Genomic DNA, 17,966 nt, shown 5'->3' on the forward strand with positions numbered 1-17,966 from the left:
AATCATTGTTGCTTTTGTTGTGGTCATCCATGTACAATGCTTGGTGTCAGTCTATCTATCTCTTGTAAAAATAAAATACAGTGTGTGTGTGTGAAAAAAAAAAAAAAAAAAAAAATGTATGCGAAGCCTCTGGCTTTGTCCAATTCTGAACTCATTAGTTTTCTTGGTTCACCTAGCTGCATGGTTTGCCACTCTGAACTGTGACAGCCGTGGCAGCTTTCTGAATAAGGGGCTACTGTTGGGGTCACAGGACCACATGAGAGAGCTAGACTAGAAAGATCAGAAACATCACTGGCCACTTGCTTTCTGGAGAATGTGTCTAAACTCATGAATTTTAAAAGCTGGCGTGCTCAGCCTCACAAAACCCCTACTACCTATGCATCTATGCCCCCCATCGATTTCCAGAATTCTTCTCTTGATAAGCAAGAAGAGGAGCAATGAGAAAAAATAATTTCTTGATAACCATTAGAGTTTGCCATTTGATGCCTACACTCCCACCCAGGACTCATCTCCAGCTTGAAGGGGAAAAGGAGATTATACACCTTGAAAAGTTAAATGGCAAATGATTTTCAGGAGGCACAAAGTCCAATTTCTGGACTAGGAGCTGAGAGTGACAAACCAGTCACCTCCAGTCTGCCGAGTGGCCACTGTGCTACATGAATAAACTGAGCATTGATCCAATCAAGTCAGAAGCCACTGCAACTCACTGGGTCTTTGACGGCTGCATCAGTGCTGGTGTGGGCGGAAGGCAGCAGCAGCCGTAAATGAACAGGCCCAGAGCTCCCCAAACATCACCCACCTCATGCGTGTGGGACGGACATCACCCATCTCATAGCTCCATCACCCAACTCCAAACACAGAAGCCAAGAAAGGTAGAACTAGTGAAAAGAAAGGAGAGGACAAAAACCAACTCCTATTTAATTTTGCCTAAAGTCATTCCAATCAAGGAAGAAGCAAGAAAACTATTCCTCCCTCAATAGCATAAGGCCTCCTGCTCCTAGGAAATGACAATTCAGTTACCAAATAACATGAATCCGCTTCAGTGGAACAACCTGAACACCTTAACACTATAATAGAATTTCCAGGAAAATGTGCTCCTAGACATAAACAAAAACAAAAAACGAAGAAGGATACTGGGAAAAGCTGTTGGGAATGTAAGAATGTGCTGTGTATTTATGGGGACAGGTTTAGAGGTGGGAATGTTGAAAGGCTGTGGGTGGAAGGCAATAGATTCAAGAGGAATTCAAACATCCAACCCAGAGACAGCTAGCTCAATCCAAAGATTTAAAATTCGACTGAAGCTGGGATCAGGAGGTGGCAGAGTTCTTGGCCTACCAAGCAGACCAGGCAGGACACAGATGACTGTAATTATGAAAAAGCTTCTCATAAAACCAGGGACAGCCTGAACCAGGGCGGAGAACCAGGCTGAGATGTGGCTGAACAGCACTCAGTAGAAAGACTGACAAGACTGACAGAGACGGTCAAGAGCTCCAGTTATTCCTCTGCCTTATAGAGATCCTTTCCTGGCATCCTTCCCACCCCCTTCCACAAAGTGACCTGTCTGAGTGCATCTCAACTGCTCATGAGAACGACAAACAAGGGAGATGAGAAAGGAGAGAGTGGCTGTCAAATTTTAGAATATCTATGAATACTGGGGGAGCTTGTTAAAAATTAAGAATCCCAGGCCCCACCCCCAAGAGATTCTGATACAGGCACTTCTAAGCAGTTCTAGTTACAGGCAATAAAAAAGCAGCAGAGCAGCCTCACATTCATTCCGGCAACGTAAAAGGTACCCACACACTCAACAATCCTTGGAAAGATTACTGCAAAGCTCTACAAAACGGCCCACCTTACCTTTAGGGGAGAGCTATGGCTCCAACTTGGATCAGTCCTCTATTAGGCAATCACCTCATAGCTCAGTTAATCACAGAATTAGTCAGTGCCCCTCCACCCTCAACCTTGAGCAATTAAAAAAAAAAAAAGTTTCTGAAAACTTGGAGTTTGTAAAACTATACAAAGGTATCATGAGCTAACATGTTCTGACACTTTTGTTGTAACCTGTGTGAGTTTTACTCCCAGGTCCCTTCGTTTTTAGATGAAGAACAACCCTGGTAATATGCGAGAGAACAGAGGCCAGCTTGCCAAGCCTCTCATCAAAGCTTACCAGAAGGAAAAGCTTAGTAACTTGCCTGGGTACCAGCTGTTGCCTCTATACCAAGTCAGCCCACTGCCACGGCAGTTTCCTTGGAGCTGAAATACTCTTTGAAAGTGAGAAAAATATCTCTGAACAAAGAAACCAAGTCCTTCCCACAGTGAGAAGTAGTAGTCTGAAAAGGAAGACCCTATTCAATTTTATTAGTCCTAAAAGTGAGGAACTATTGCCTAAATGGCATGAATATTGGCAGAAGTCCAAGAAGTACCCTAGAGTCTCAAGCTGAGACTAAATGGATTGTTAGAAAAACTCTGAACACTCCTAAGTTCTTGTCTGGGGAGCTCAACCACTGTAGGACCTTGGGTGAATCACTTAACCTCTGAGGCTCATTCTACAAACATGTAAAGTGAGGGTAACATTCCTGCCATCCCTCCACATAGGAAGTGGTGTGGCTTGAATGATAGAAAACACGCAAGAGCTGTCTGTAAAGTGTTAGTCAACAAACAAATATTTTTAACATATTTTTATCACCATGATTGTTATTCAAGACTTTTAAAAATCGAAAAAGCAACTATTTGCTTTATCCATTAACTATTTGCTCTACTCATTAATCTTTAAGTTACAATGCTAATGTGTAAGCGTCAATGAAATTGTTCAGTACATAATAATCAAGTATAGGAGAGGAGGAATATTTGTGCCTAAGGTACCTAATCTCAAATACCATCTTCTTCTATCATACATTTTCCTGAAACAAAGAATAAAAATAAATATGAGGAAGTACAATATTTTTAATCATTACACTTTCTCCATGGAATGATCACACAAAGAAACGACTGGTCACCCTAGTCACATGACAGAGGGTATCAGGAACCAGAAAGAAAAAAAAAAAAAAAAAACCTTGGAAATTTAGCATTGTAGCAAGAAACTACATAAAATTATCTTCAGTTCATCTGTGCCCTTCCATCCCTCAGTATCTTTATATTAAAACTCTCTTAGCAACCTCCTCTAACCCAGCCTTCACTTAACCAAGCACCTCAAACAGCCAATGCTCCTCATTTCCTCCGTAAAACATACTGAGTGATGGATGCCCTTGGACCTCCGGGGGGGCTGCCCTCCAGGGGGCCTGTGCGCCTCTGTTCTGACCAGTTGAGTTGTGCGCCCCCAAAAGCCAAGTGTGTTTGTTCCCTACCCGTTTATGCCAGTTCTACTTGTCATTATAACTATATAATTTAATTAAATATTACATAAACCACAGAAATTCAAGACCAAAAAGAAAGACTGATTGTATCTATGGAAACCAAGTTAAATGCTTTAGAAAGATTTGGTAAAGGCAAGTAACTAAAAATATTTCTGTCAGATTAAGAATGAGCAGAGGATTGGGGGAAATCTTAAAATTCTAGAATTCCTCACTCAGACTGCTTCACAAGAGTCTCTAAGTACTTTCTCCAGTGAAGAAACTGGAACAGGAAAGCATGGAGGAATCACTGTGGGCGCAGCTTATGCAAGAAAGCCTGTGAGGAACTGCAATATACTGGAAGGTGGCATTTCAGTGATTTTTATTTTTTCTTTGTACCTTGCCATATTTTCCAAATTCTAGTAATCAAAGTCAGAATAGTCAGAAAGTATTTTAGACATTAATAGTTAAATACAAATTTACAAGTGAAGAGTGTTACAAATTAAGATGCACATAACTTCCCAGAATTTAAATTTAAGGTACATTTCAATAATCAACCCAAAAAGATAATTCTAGAAACGGTGTAATACATTTTTAATGTATGTATAAATGTGCATAAAAAGAAGTTATATACCCAACATAAAATGCTCTACACAAAGGTGAACTATTCATATTATTGTTGACAGCACAGGTGACAACAGAAATTGAACTTTTATGTTGCTCTCCTCCTCAGTATTTAATTCACCTTTGTGCGCTGCCCTTCATATTCTAAGACACTGTTAGTAATGTTTCTTCAGAAAGACAGGTGAATTGGTAACAAAATATCTGGACAGCCTTAGGCAGACCTTACCATGGCATTCGATCCATCTACCACCCAGGCAGCCCCGTGCCCCCAGATTTCAGGACTCTGCTAGGCGAAGGAGAGCCAAAGATGAAGGGGGCAAAGCAACCACCTCCAACAGCTCTCAAAGCAGGCACCAGAGACACTGCAGGCAGCCTGAAAGGAAAAAGACTGATTTTCCTCAAAAGAACTGGCACAGCTCCATCAAAGCAAGACCAGAAGAACAGCCTTGCTCCTTACCCAAGCCCTAACATAGGCGAGGCCTCCAGCCCCGTCCCCAGAAGGACGAATTACCCAACTAGAGTTGGCCACCCTCCGGAGCCTCATGGGACCTTGAAAAACCAGATGAAAATGTTTACCATCTGGGGCCGGCAAGAGTGGTTAGTGAAGTTCCGTTTGTCCCCGAGCTGAGGAACAGGAGTTCTTCGCTGTTACAGGGACAGGAAGGGGAGAAACAGGGAGATGCTAGGCCTGAACAGCCACTGCCCCCTTCTCTCCCGGCTTACACACCAACTCCCCCTCAGCCTCGACAACTCCAGCTAACAAACCCCCAGAAAGTCTCAGCCCACCATTGCAAAATTACCTCACGATTCCACAGGTACCATTTCTGGAAATGATTTCCATCCAGAGTCATATTTGCAGAGCATGCAGTAGGAGCAAGAAAAATAATAGTGCTACTTCTCAAAGAGCAAGTCAAAGCAGAGGTCTCTAGAGAGTATTTATATTACATACAAAGCTGGCTGGATGACAGGTCTGATCTGGTGTGGCAATTCCAGTCTTCCTGTTGCCGTGCCCTTTTTTAAAATTGGCATGCCACACACACAATGTGGTAAATGGTGTGGGGATTCAAAAGGAAAAAGCAAGGGAAAACAGCAAGGGAAAGGAGACCTCCACGGGGTCTCACACTGGTCTCACAGTCTTTGCCCAAGTCCAGACTTCGCATCTCAGTCTGGAAGGCTTTGGAGCTTGATTTCTTGGTTGCCACATTCAGAGCAGACCCTTCTCTCAGGGGCAAATTCACCTTATTGTAACTCATAAGATCCACATGTGTGTGTGCGTGGGTGTATGTGTGTAAACACATACCCACAGAGAATGCCAGTGTATTAATTTACAGGGAAAACTCTGTCAAGGTGTCCGGAAACAATTAACATGGAGGCAAGTGCGTTTTCTTCCTACAGGCATATCACACGGAAATCAAATAGCAGAACAACAGAGGAGAACTGCCATCTCTGCCTATCCAAATCCGTTACTCTTTACTCTGAAAATTTTACTTCTGAGAATGACTCGCCCTCCATTAAATCTATGGTTTAGATGGCTGGGTGGGCACGTGTCCCAGGTCTGGCCAGTCATGGGGCTGAAACTGCCCCAGCAATTGTTAGGTTTGCTAAACCATGAGGATGTGAGCTGGGAGATGCAGAGAGCGACCTCAATGAGAGAGCACTGACTGAAGATGAACCCAACAGGTGAGCCAAACAAAGAGATGGAAAGAGACATTGCCTGACAATATCGTTAAACATCAGAGCCAACCAGGATCCTCCTTGAACTTTTCATTTATTGGAAACAGTGAATTCCCTCCTTTGCTTGGGCCACTTTGAGGTGGATTTCTATCTCTCACAAACAGCAAGAAGTCCTGATTAATACATAAGAGTTTTGACAGAGAAAGTGGAATTGGACTAAGGAGAGTTTATAATATGACTTGAATATTCAATCAGCATTCATTTAAAGTAGTTTAATGCATCTGTGTCTACACCAGGGCAGGCCAGGGCTCATCCTGGTCATCCGTCTGTCCTTTGACACCTGACTAACCTCACTTGCACTGACACATTCTCTTTTAAACCACGCTCATATGGCTAATCCACCTGGCAGGTCTGCAGTCATTCTGTCTCTGCTCCATTTAACTCTCAGAGGGCAATCATATATCCCTAGTTCCCAAGTCCTTAAGGTGACGCATCACTGGATCCCAAGAACTAAGAGTAACAGAAAACCACTTAATAGATTGTTAACTTCTATGGCACCCAAGAGAACTCATAAATCCTCCAGGTTAAGTGGTATGGATTCCTTCCAGTGAATTCTAGCATCGAAATACCATTTACTGTAGCAAAATTACATAGTCAACGGTTTCCAACTATCAGGATACATCAATGGTATTTTCAATTAAGGTGAACACATAGTTCTTATACTTTGATTAAGGTGGGTTCTTTAAATCCACATTGTTTTAATTACAAGGAGTTGTTTATGCTTAATTCTATAAGAAATTCACAGGACAAGACAGAAGTGTGTATCTTTGTAAGTTTAGCTCCTATTATAGCTATTTTTATGCAAATAAAGGCTGCAGTGTATTACTTCCTCCACTCAGACACAAATCCTGTCTGTGGTTAGATTCTTTGAGGGCCTCCCCTTAGTGCCACTTCCCAGTTCCTTGTCCTAATTAACCAATGCCTTAGAGAGAAGCAAACAGTTGTTTTCTCCTCAAGCTGTTGTCATCGTTTGTTTACATGTCTCCCCCACTAAACTCAGCTCTTTGGATGACTTCATGACCAGTCTAGCACTGTGTCTAGCAGATGCTCTATAAACATTAGTTGAGTGGAACTTTACACTTGTCAGATTTTTACCAGAATATCTGGTTTGTGACCTTTATGTCACTATTCAGTTTCAAGCATCAAGGCAAGTATTGGAGAGGAGTCTTAGAAGCTTGGTGTCTGCCCTCCCTTCAAGAACAGGGTCCAGATACAGTTTCTTGTGCACAAGCATTCAACCTTTGTAAATTTATCCTGCAACCCTGGCTACAACTATCTGGACCACGGTTTGGTGCCTGACCTAAAGATGTCAGCTCCAGACCAGACATGAGAAAGGCCACTGGCTTACAAGGTGGCCAGCCATGAAAGCTCAACCCCAGGAGGGATAACGTGTACAGTGATCGAGCAACTCAATAAGATCCTTTCTCAGGGTATTTGAATGCAACTTGTACAGAGAAAGTTGTCATATAATAGAAAGGCACACACATACACACACACCAAAAAAAAAAAAAAATCTAGAGAAAATAAAAACAAACTCTAAAACAGGAAAAGCCAGGAATAATCAAAAGCTCTGAGGACTCTAGGGAGAAGGAAGTATCTAGGACTGAAGAGAAAGAGAGAAGAAGACAACACAGCAAGAAGCTAAGTATCAGGAAAGTACTACCGCTACTATTTTGTGGTCTGAAATTTCCTTTACAATATAGTTGGAAGACCCAATTAATCAAAAGGCCATATTAAAAGACAGCTACTGTAAGTTTTCCAACCATCTTTACCTCCACTCAAGAGCTGAGGTTGTCTGCTATCAAAATAGACATTAGAAATCGGTTTTTATTGTTGAAATTTAAGATGTTCAAGACTTGTGAACTGGCTAGAAATACTTCAGGGGCATCCCCACAATTCCATGAAGGGGTATAACCTAGCACGTTGACAAGGCTGGACTCAGAAACCTGGCCCCGGCTGGATTCTGCACTGAGGCACGTTTATTTGGAAGACTGTGGTTGCCCAATGCTAACTCTAAGTTTAACTGAATCCTGCCTCTACAATATTATCATGTTTTCCTCAAGTGAACCTCTTAAGCAAAGGGAGGGACACCAAAAAAGGCAGAGACATAGACTTTATTAAAGCTACAAAATAGGCTGTAGATGTATTTTTATGCCTTCTCACAAATTAACATTTGCTTTCATATCTGGGAGCGGGGCCACCGGTGGGAGACCTATAGCCCTCACCTACCTCTAACTACTGGAGTATATTAGTTGGGGGTATAGAGTCAGGTGCTATTACACCGAAACTGAAAAGAAAAGTGGCTTGAACAAGAGACGTATTCATGTCTTCACATTTAACAGTCCAGAGGTAACCAGGCCAGGCAGGAATAGTGTCCACTTCTAATTCCCAATGGCTAGTTCAAGTCTCAGCATATCCCAGTCAGCAAGAAGGAGAAAAAGAAATGGAGGGCACATTCTTACCCCATCGGCCAGACTCTGTCACATGATCATGCCTAGCTTCAAGGGCAGCAAAGAAACTCATCTTTACACCAGCAACTGAGGGGCAACTGAGTGGAATTATACTGCTGTACATCATGTTGTACATCATTTGGGGGTCTCCTTCCCTGTGCATCTCCCATCACCTGACGGAACTTGAGTGAGGTCTGTTCTTCATGGTAGGGATGACTTTAATACAGGAATTCAACTCATTGCTTAAATAACACCAATAACAAATCCACTATGAAGTCATTACAGAAAACAGACAGATGTTTACAAAAAGAGAAAAGGCAAAAAAATAGTCAATGCTCTGACAGATAATTAGATAACTGTTATATTAAACAAAAGCTGGGGCTTCCCTGGTGGCACAGTGGTTGAGAATCCGCCTGCCAATGCAGGGGACACGGGTTCGAGCCCTGGTCTGGGAAGATCCCACATGCCGCGGAGCAACTGGGCCCGTGAGCCACAATTACTGAGCCTGCGCGTCTGGAGCCTGTACTCCGCAACAAGGCCGCGATAATGAGAGGCCTGCGCACCGCGATGAAGAATGGCCCCCACTTGCCACAACTAGAGAAAGCCCTCGCACAGAAACGAAGACCCAACACAGCCATAAATAAATAAATAAACCCAAAGTTTAAAAAAAAAAAAAAAAAAAGCTGGATGACCTAAGACTAAAACACGTCTGTCCCCAGCCTTCTTCAATCACTTTAATTAGAGATTCTGAGTCACTTGGGAAAAGTAGCTGTCCCTGCTCTACTTTGAAAGGCCCTAAAACAGGACACTGTGATTAGTAAAGCCACCGATTAAAACATAAAGTCCTTATTAGTTTTCCAAACTGTATTTGTATTTGTTAGGACTGCTGTAATACATACCACAAACTGGGTGTCTTAAGCCACAGAAATATAATGTCTCACAGTGCCGGAGGCCAAAAATCCACAGTCAAGGTAAGGGGTTGGCCGGAACAGTGCCTTCTGAGGGCTGTGAGGGAGAATCTGTTCCCGGCCTCTCTCCTTGGCCTGTACTGTAGTCGGCCATGTTCCTCTTATGTCTCTTCACAACATCTTCCCTCCAAGTGTGTCTCTGTGTTGAAATTTCCTATTCTTACAAGGACACCATCCAAACTGGATTATGGTCCACCTTAATCATCTCATTTTAACTTGATTACCTCTGTGAAGACACTATTTGCAAATAAGGTCACATTCTGAGGTACTGGGGGATTAGGACTTCAATATACGCATTTAAGGGGGGGGACATGATTCAACCCATAACACAAACTTAGAAGCCCTTTAAATCTGAAACCATGCTTTACTACAGTAGTCATTATATCCTTTTTAAAGGCTTTTTATTGGAAAACATAACAGATAAATAAAATGCATAAGACATAAATATGCAGTGTAACAAATAATTATAAAGCAAGCACCTGCGTAATTGCCATTTGGGTCAAGAACAGAACACTGTCAGTAGCCAGGAGTCCCTTCCCGATCACAGATCCTTCCTTCCTCTAGGAGGTATCACTATCATTACTTTTAGGAAAATCACTTCCTCTTTCCTTCATAGTTTTACACTTCTGAATACATACCAAATGAGTATAGTTTCGTTTTACCCGTTTTTGAACTGCATCTGAGTGGAATTATGTTGTAACCTATCATTTGGAATCTTCTATCCCTTAACATGTTTGTAAGATTTATCCATATATTTACATTTTAATGGTTCCAAAGAATACTTCATTAACCTAAATCCAATTTTGCCAGTCAAAACTATATTTTCTCCGATTTTACCATTCTCACTCACTTTTAACATCTGCATATCCTTCAAAGTCTACATCAAAATCATATCTATAGGGGACTTCCCTGATGGCAGAGTGGTTAAGAATCTGCCTGCCAATGCAGGGGACTCTGGTTTGATCCCTGGTCCGGGAAGATCCCACATGCCGTGGAGCAACTAATGAAGCCCGTGTGCCACAACGACTGAGCCTGCGCTCTAAAGCTCATGTGCCACAACTACTGAGCCCGCATGCCACAACTACTGAAGTTTGTGCGCCTAGAGCCCATGCTCCACAGCAAGAGAAGCCACCGCGAGGAGAAGCCCACACACCGCAAGGAAGAGTAGCCCACGCTCGCCACAACTAGAGAAAGCCCACGTGCAGCAACGAAGACCCAATGCAGCCAAAAATAAATTAATTAAATCGCGTCTTTATTTCTTCAGCTTTAAAAAGCATTGTGGTAAAATATACATACATCTTAAACATTTTAACCATTTTTATGTGTACAATCAGTGGCATTAAGTAAATCTGTGCAACCATCACCACTATCCATGACAAGAATGTTTTCATCACCCCAGACAGAAATTTTCTATCCTCTACACAATAACTTCCCATCACCCTAACCCAACAGGCCGCTCTGAAAAGGCTTGCTCTGGAGGGAAGCCCCTCCTCAGGGCCCTGCCTTTCCCCAGGACCCAGCACCCCACTCGGCTGTCACCCATCAGACACAACACCAAAACGCAGCCCCCGGAAGCAGCCCCGTCCCTTTTGCTCAGACTTAAAGCCAAGGACAAGTTAAGCAATTATGTGCTTCTTTAACCTCCCCTCTCAATACCGTACCTTCAGAATGAAAAAAAGTGAGGTAGACAATTACATGTTATGTAGTATCCTTGATGGGATACTGAAACAGAAGAAACACACTGGGGAAAAACTAAGAAAATCTGAACAAACTATGGACACTAGTTAACAATAATGTATCAATACCGTATTATCAATCGTTGCAAATGTACCACTAATGTAAGATGTTAATAATAAAGGAAGGAGCTTCAAGATGACGGAAGAGTAAGACGCGGACATCACCTTCCTCTCCACAAATACATCAGAAATACATCTACACGTGGAACAACTCTTACAGAACACCTACTGAAAGCTGGCAGAAGACCTCGGACATCCCAAAAGGCAAGAAACTCCCCACGTACCTGGGTAGGGCAAAAAAAAAGAAAAAACAGAGACAAACAATAGGGACGGGACCTGCACCAGTGGGAGGGAGCTGTGAAGGAGGAAAGGTTTCCACACACTAGGAAGCCCCTTCGCGAAGGAGACTGCGGGGGGGCGGAGGGGGGGAGCTTCAGAGCCACGGAGGAGAGCGCAGCAACAGGGGTGAGGAGGGCAAAGCGGAGAGATTCCCGCACAGAGGATCAGTGCCGAGCAGCACTCACCAGCCCGAGAGGCTTGTCTGCTCACCCGACGGGGTGGGCGGGGGCTGGGAGCTGAGGCTCGGGCTTCGGTCAGATTGCAGGGAGAGGACTGGGGTTGGCTGCTTGAACACAGCCTGAAGGGGGCTAGTGCACCACGGCTAGCTGGGAGGGAGTCCGGGAAAAAGTGTGCAACTGCCGAGAAGGCAAGAGACTTTTTCTTACCTCTTTGTTTCCTGGTGCGCGAGGAGAGGGGATTAAGAGCACCACTTAAAGGAGCTCCAGAGACAGGCGCAAGCTGCGGCTATCAGTGCGGACCCCAGAGACGGGCATGGGACGCTAAGGCTGCTGATGCCGCCACCAAGAAGCCTCTGTGCGAGCACCGGTCACTATCCACACCATCCCTCCTGGGAGCCTGTGCAGCCCGCCACTGCCAGGGTCCCGTGATCCAAGGACAACTTCCCCGGGAGAACGCACGGCGCGCCTCAGGCTGGTGCAACGTCACGCCGGCCTCTGCCGCCGCAGGCTCGCCCCGCACTCCATACCCCTCCCTCCCCGAGTGAAGAATAGATGCCCTTAGGGGACCTACATGCAGAGGTGGGGCCAAATCCAAAGCTGAACCCCAGGAGCTGTGCAAACAAAGAAGAGAAAGGGAAATCTCTCCCAGCAGCCTCAGAAGCAGCGGATTAAAGCTCCACAAACAACTTGATAAACCTGCATCTGTGGAATACATGAATAGACAAACAATCATCCCTAATTGAGGACGTGGACTTTGGGAGCAACGATATATATATTTTTTCCCCTTTTTCTCTTTTTGTGAGTTTGTATGTGTATGCTTCTGTGTGTGATTTTGTCTTTATAGCTTTGCTTTTACCATTTGTCCTAGGGTCTGTCTGTCCATTTTTGGGGGGTGTTTTAATTACTTTTTAAAAATTTTTTCGTAATAATTATTTTTTATTTTTTATTTTAATAACTTTATTTATTTTACTTTATTTTTTTTAATCTTCTTTCTTTTTCTGCCTTTTATTCTGAGCCATGTGGATGAAAGGCTCTTGGTGCTCCAGCCAGGTGTCAGGACTGTGCCTCTGAGGTGGGAGAGCCAACTTCAGGACACTGGTCCACAGGAGACCTCCCAGCTCCACGTAATATCAAATGGCGAAAATCTCCCAGAGGTCTCCATCTCAACGCCAAGACCCAGCTTCACTCAACGACCAGCAAGCTACAGTGCTGGACACCCTATGCCAAACAACTACCAAGATAGGAACAAAACCCCATCCATTAGCAGAGAGGCTGCCTAAAATCATAATAAGGCCACAGACACCCCAAAACAAACCACCAGATGTGGACCTGCCCACCAGAAAGAGAAGATCCAGCCTCATCCACCAGAACACAGGCACTAGTCCCCTCCACCAGGAAGCCTACACAACCCACTGAACCAACCTTAGCCACTGGGGACAGACAACAAAAACAATGGAAACTACGAACCTGCAGCCTGCGAAAAGGAGAGCCCAAACACAGTAAGTTAAGCAAAATGAGAAGACAGAGAAACACATAGCAGATGAAGAAGCAAGGCAAAAACCCAACAGACCTAACAAATGAAGAAGAAATAGGCAGCCTACCAGAAAAAGAATTCAGAATAATGACAGTAAAGATGATCCAAAATCTTGGAAATAGAATGGAGAAAATACAAGAAACGTTTAACAAGCACCTAGAAGAACTAAAGAGCAAACAAACAGAGATGAACAACACAATAAAAGAAATTAAAAATTCTGTAGAAGGGATCAATAGCAGAATAACTGAGGCAGAAAAACAGATAAGTGACCTGGAAGATAAAATAGTGGAAATAACTACTGCAGAGCAGAATAAAGAAAAAAGAAAGAAAAGAACTGAGGACAGTCTCAGAGACCTCGGGGACAACATTAAACACACCAACATTCGAATTATAGGGGTCCCAGAAGAAGAAGAAAAAAAGAAAGGGACTAAGAAAATATTTGAAGAGATTATAGTTGAAAATTTCCCTAATATGGGAAAGGAAATAGTTAATCAAGTCCAGGAAGCACAGAGAGTCCCATACAGGAAAAATCCAAGGAGAAACATGTGAAGACACATATTAATCAAACTATCAAAAATTAAATACAAAGAAAAAATATTAAAAGCAGCAAGGGAAAAACAACAAATAACACACAAGGAAATGCCCATAAGGTTAACAGCTGATCTTCCAGCAGAAACTCTAAAAGCCAGAAGGGAGTGGCAGGACATATTTAAAGTGATGAAGAAGAAAAACCTACAACCAAGACTACTCTATCCAGCAACGATCTCATTCAGATTTGACAGAGAAATTAAAACCTTTACAGACAAGCAAAAGCTAAGAGAACTCAGCACCACCAAACCAGCTTTACAACAAATGCAAAAGGAACTTCTCTAGGCAGGAAACACAAGAGAAGGAAAAGACCAACAATAACAAACTCAGAACAATTTAAAAAATGGTAATAGGAACATACATATCGATAATTACCTTAAATGTAAATGGATTAAATGCTCCCACCAAAAGACATAGACTGGCTGAATGGATACAAAAACAAGACCCGTATATACGCTGTCTACAAGAGACCCACTTCAGACCTAGAGATACATACAGACTGAAAGTGAGGGGATGGAAAAAGATATTCCATGCAAATGGAAACCAAAAGAAAGCTGGAATAGCAATTCTCATATCAGACAAAATAGACTTTAAAATAAAGACTACTACAAGAGACAAAGAAGGACACTACATAATGATCAAGGGATCAATCCAAGAAGAAGATATAACAATTGTAAATATTTATGCACCCAACATAGGAGCACCTCAATACATAAGGCAAATACTAACAGCCATAAAAGGGGAAATCGACAGTAACACAATCATAGTAGGGGACTTTAACACCCCACTTTCACCAATGGGCAGATCATCCAAAATGAAAATGAATAAGGAAACACAAGCTTTAAATGATACATTAAACAAGATGGACTTAAGTGATATTTATAGGACATTCCATCCAAAAACAACAGAATACACATTCTTCTCAAGTGCTCATGGAACATTCTCCAGGATAGATCATATCTTGGGTCAGGAATTAAGCCTTGGTAAATTTTAGAAAATTGAAATCACATCAAGTATCTTTTCTGACCACAATGCTATGAGATTAGATATCAATTACAGAAAAAAAATTGTAAAAAATACAAACACATAGAGGCTAAACAACACACTACTTAATAACCAGGAGAACACTGAAGGAATCAAAGAGGAAATCAAAAAATACCTAGAAACAACTGACAATGAAAACACGATGACCCAAAACGTATGGGATGCAGCAAAAGCAGTTCTAAGAGTGAAGTTTATAGCAATACAATCTTACCTTAAAAAACAAGAAACATCTCAAATAAACAACCTAACCTTATACTTAAAGCAATTAGAGAAGGAAGAACAAAAAAAAACCCAAAGGTAGCAGAAGGAAAGAAATAATAAAGATCAGATCAGAAATAAATGAAAAAGAAATGAAGGAAACAATAGCAAAGATCAATAAAACTAAAAGCTGGTTCTTTGAGAAGATAAACAAAATTGATAAACCATTAGCCAGACTCATCAAGAAAAAAAGGGAGAAGACTCAAATCAATAGAATTAGAAATGAAAAAGGAGAAGTAACAACTGACACGGCAGAAATACAAAGGATCATGAGAGATTACTACAAGCAACTCTATGCCAATAAAATGGACAACCCGGAAGAAATGACAAACTCTTGGAAAAGCACAACCTTCCGAGACTGAACTAGGAAGAAATAGAAAATATGAAAAGTCCAATCACAAGCACTGAAATTGAAACTGTGATTAAAAATCTTCCAACAAACAAAAGCCCAGGACCTGATGGATTCACAGGTGAATTCTATCAAACATTTAGAGAAGAGCTAACACCTATCCTTCTCAAACTCTTCCAAAATATAGCAGAGGGAGGAACACTCCCAAACTCATTCTACAAGGTCACCATCGCTCTGATACCAAAACCAGACAAAGATGTCACAAAGAAAGAAAACTACAGGCCAATATCGCTGATGAACATAGATGCAAAAATCCTCAACAAAATACTAGCAAACAGAATCCAACAGAACATTAAAAGTATCATACACCAGGAACAAGTGGGATTTATTCCAGGAATGCAAGGATTCTTCAATATATGCAAATCAATCAATGTGATACACCATATTAACAAATTGAAGGAGAAAAACCATATGATCATCTCAATAGATGCAGAGAAAGCTTTCGACGAAATTCAACACCCATTTATGATAAAAGCCCTGCAGAAAGTAGGCATAGAGGGAACTTTCCTCAACATAATAAAGGCCATATATGACAAACCCACAGCCAACATCGTCCTCAATGGTGAAAAACTGAAACCATTGCCACTAAGATCAGGAACAAGACAAGGTTGCCCACTCTCACCACTATTATTCAACATAGTTTTGGAAGTTTTAGCCACAGCGATCAGAGAAGAAAAAGAAATAAAAGGAATGCAAATCTGAAAAGAAGTAAAGCTATCACTGTTTGCAGATGACATGATACTATACATAGAGAATCCTAAAGATGCTACCAGAAAACTACTAGAGCTAATCAATGAATTTGGTAAAGTAGCAGGATACAAAATTAATGCACAGAAATCTCTAGCATTCCTATACACTAATGATGAAAAATCTGAAAGTGAACTTAAGGAAACACTCCCATTTACCAATGCAACAAAAAGAATAAAATATCTAGGAATAAACCTACCTAAGGAGACAAAAAACCTGTATGCAGAAAATTATAAGACACTGATGAAAGAAATTAAAGATGATACAAATAGATGGAGAGATAGACCATGTTCTTGGATTGGAAGAATCAACACTGTGAAAATGACTCTCTTACCCAAAGCAATCTATAGATTCAATGCAATCCCTATCAAACTACCACTGGCATTTTCACAGAACTAGAACAAAAAATTTCACAATTTGTATGGAAACACAAAAGACCCCGAATAGCCAAAGCAATCTTGAGAAAGAAAAACAGAGCTGGAGGAAACAGGCTCCTGGACTTCAGACTATACTACAAAGCTACAGTAATCAAGACACTATGGTACTGGCACAAAAACAGAAATATAGATCAACAGAACAGGATAGAAAGCCCAGAGATAAACCCACGCACAAATGGTCACCTTATCTTTGATAAAGGAGGCAAGAATATACAGTGGAGAAAAGACAGCCTCTTCAATAAGTGGTGCTGTGAAAAGTGGACAGGCACAGGTAAAAGTATGAAATTAGAACACTCACTAACACCATACACAAAAATAAACTCAAAATGGATTAAAGACCTAAATGTAAGGCCAGACACTATCAAACTCTTAGAGGAAAACATAGGCAGAACACTCTATGACATAAATCACAGCAAGATCCTTTTTGACCCACCTCCTACAGAAATGGAAATAAAAACAAAAATAAACAAATGGGACCTAATGAAATTTAAAAGCTTTTGCACAGCAAAGGAAACCATAAACAAGATGAAAAGACAACCCTCAGAATGGGAGAAAATATTTGCAAATGAAGCAACTGACAAAGGATTAATCTCCAAAATTTACAAGCAGCTCATGCAGCTCAATATCAAAAAAACAAACAACCCAATCCAAAAATGGGCAGAAGACCTAAATAGACATTTCTCCAAAGAAGATACACAGATTGCCAACAAACACATGAAAGTATGCTCAACATCATTAATCATTAGAGAGATGCAAATCAAAACTACAATGAGGTATCATCTCACACTGGTCAGAATGGCCATCATCAAAAAATCTACAAACAATAAATGCTGGAGAGGGTGTGGAGAAAAGGGAACCCTCTTGCACTGTTGGTGGGAATGTAAATTGATACAGCCACTATGGAGAACAGTATGGAGGTTCCTTAAAAAACTAAAAATAGAACTACCACACGACCCAGCAATCCCACTACTGGGCATATACCCTGAGAAAACCATAATTCAAAACGAGTCATGTACCACAGTGTTCAATGCAGCACTATTTAGAATAGCCAGGACATGGAAGCAACCTAAGTGTCCATCAACAGATGAATGGATAAAGAAGATGTGGCACATATATATAATGGAATATTACTCAGCCATAAAAAGAAACGAAATGGAGTTATTTGTAGTGAGGTGGATGGACCTAGAATCTCTCATAAAGAGTGAAGTAAGTCAAAGAGAAAAACAAATACCGTATGCTAACACATATATATGGAATATAAGAAAAAATAAAAAAGGTCATGAAGAACCTAGGGGCAAGATGGGAATAAAGACACAGTCCTACTAGAGAATGGACTTGAGGACACGGGGAGGGGGAAGGGTAAGCTGTGACAAAGTGAGAGAGTGGCATGGACATATATACACTACCAAATGTAAAATAGATAGCTAGTGGGAAGCAGCCACATAGCACAGGGAGATCAGCTCAGTGCTTTGTGACCACCTAGAGGGGTGGGATAGGGAGGGTTGGAGGGAGGGAGATGCAAGAGGGAAGAGACATGGGAACATATGCATATGTATAACTGATTCACTTTGTTATAAAGCAGAAACTAACACA

General features: G+C 41.6%; 1 protein-coding gene across 6 annotated transcripts in view; it reads right to left on the reverse strand.

Annotated features, from left to right (window-relative positions):
- Positions 1-17,966, reverse strand: part of HECW2 (HECT, C2 and WW domain containing E3 ubiquitin protein ligase 2) — a 434,057-nt gene that overhangs the window by 362,894 nt on the left and 53,197 nt on the right. The window contains exons 1-2 of one of the 6 annotated variants that reach the window (XM_057550881.1): positions 4,751-4,821; positions 4,177-4,323 (exon numbers count right to left, since the gene is read on the reverse strand). The exons of the other annotated variants lie outside the window; for them this stretch is intronic. The gene's annotated coding sequence lies outside the window, so the exon portion shown is untranslated. Of the gene's footprint in view, positions 1-4,176; positions 4,324-4,750; positions 4,822-17,966 lie in introns of those variants that run through there. 6 annotated transcript variants of the gene reach the window in all.

Source organism: Balaenoptera acutorostrata, chromosome 8, assembly GCF_949987535.1.
Source record: "Balaenoptera acutorostrata chromosome 8, mBalAcu1.1, whole genome shotgun sequence".
In the NCBI taxonomy this organism is placed as follows: domain Eukaryota; kingdom Metazoa; phylum Chordata; class Mammalia; order Artiodactyla; family Balaenopteridae; genus Balaenoptera; species Balaenoptera acutorostrata.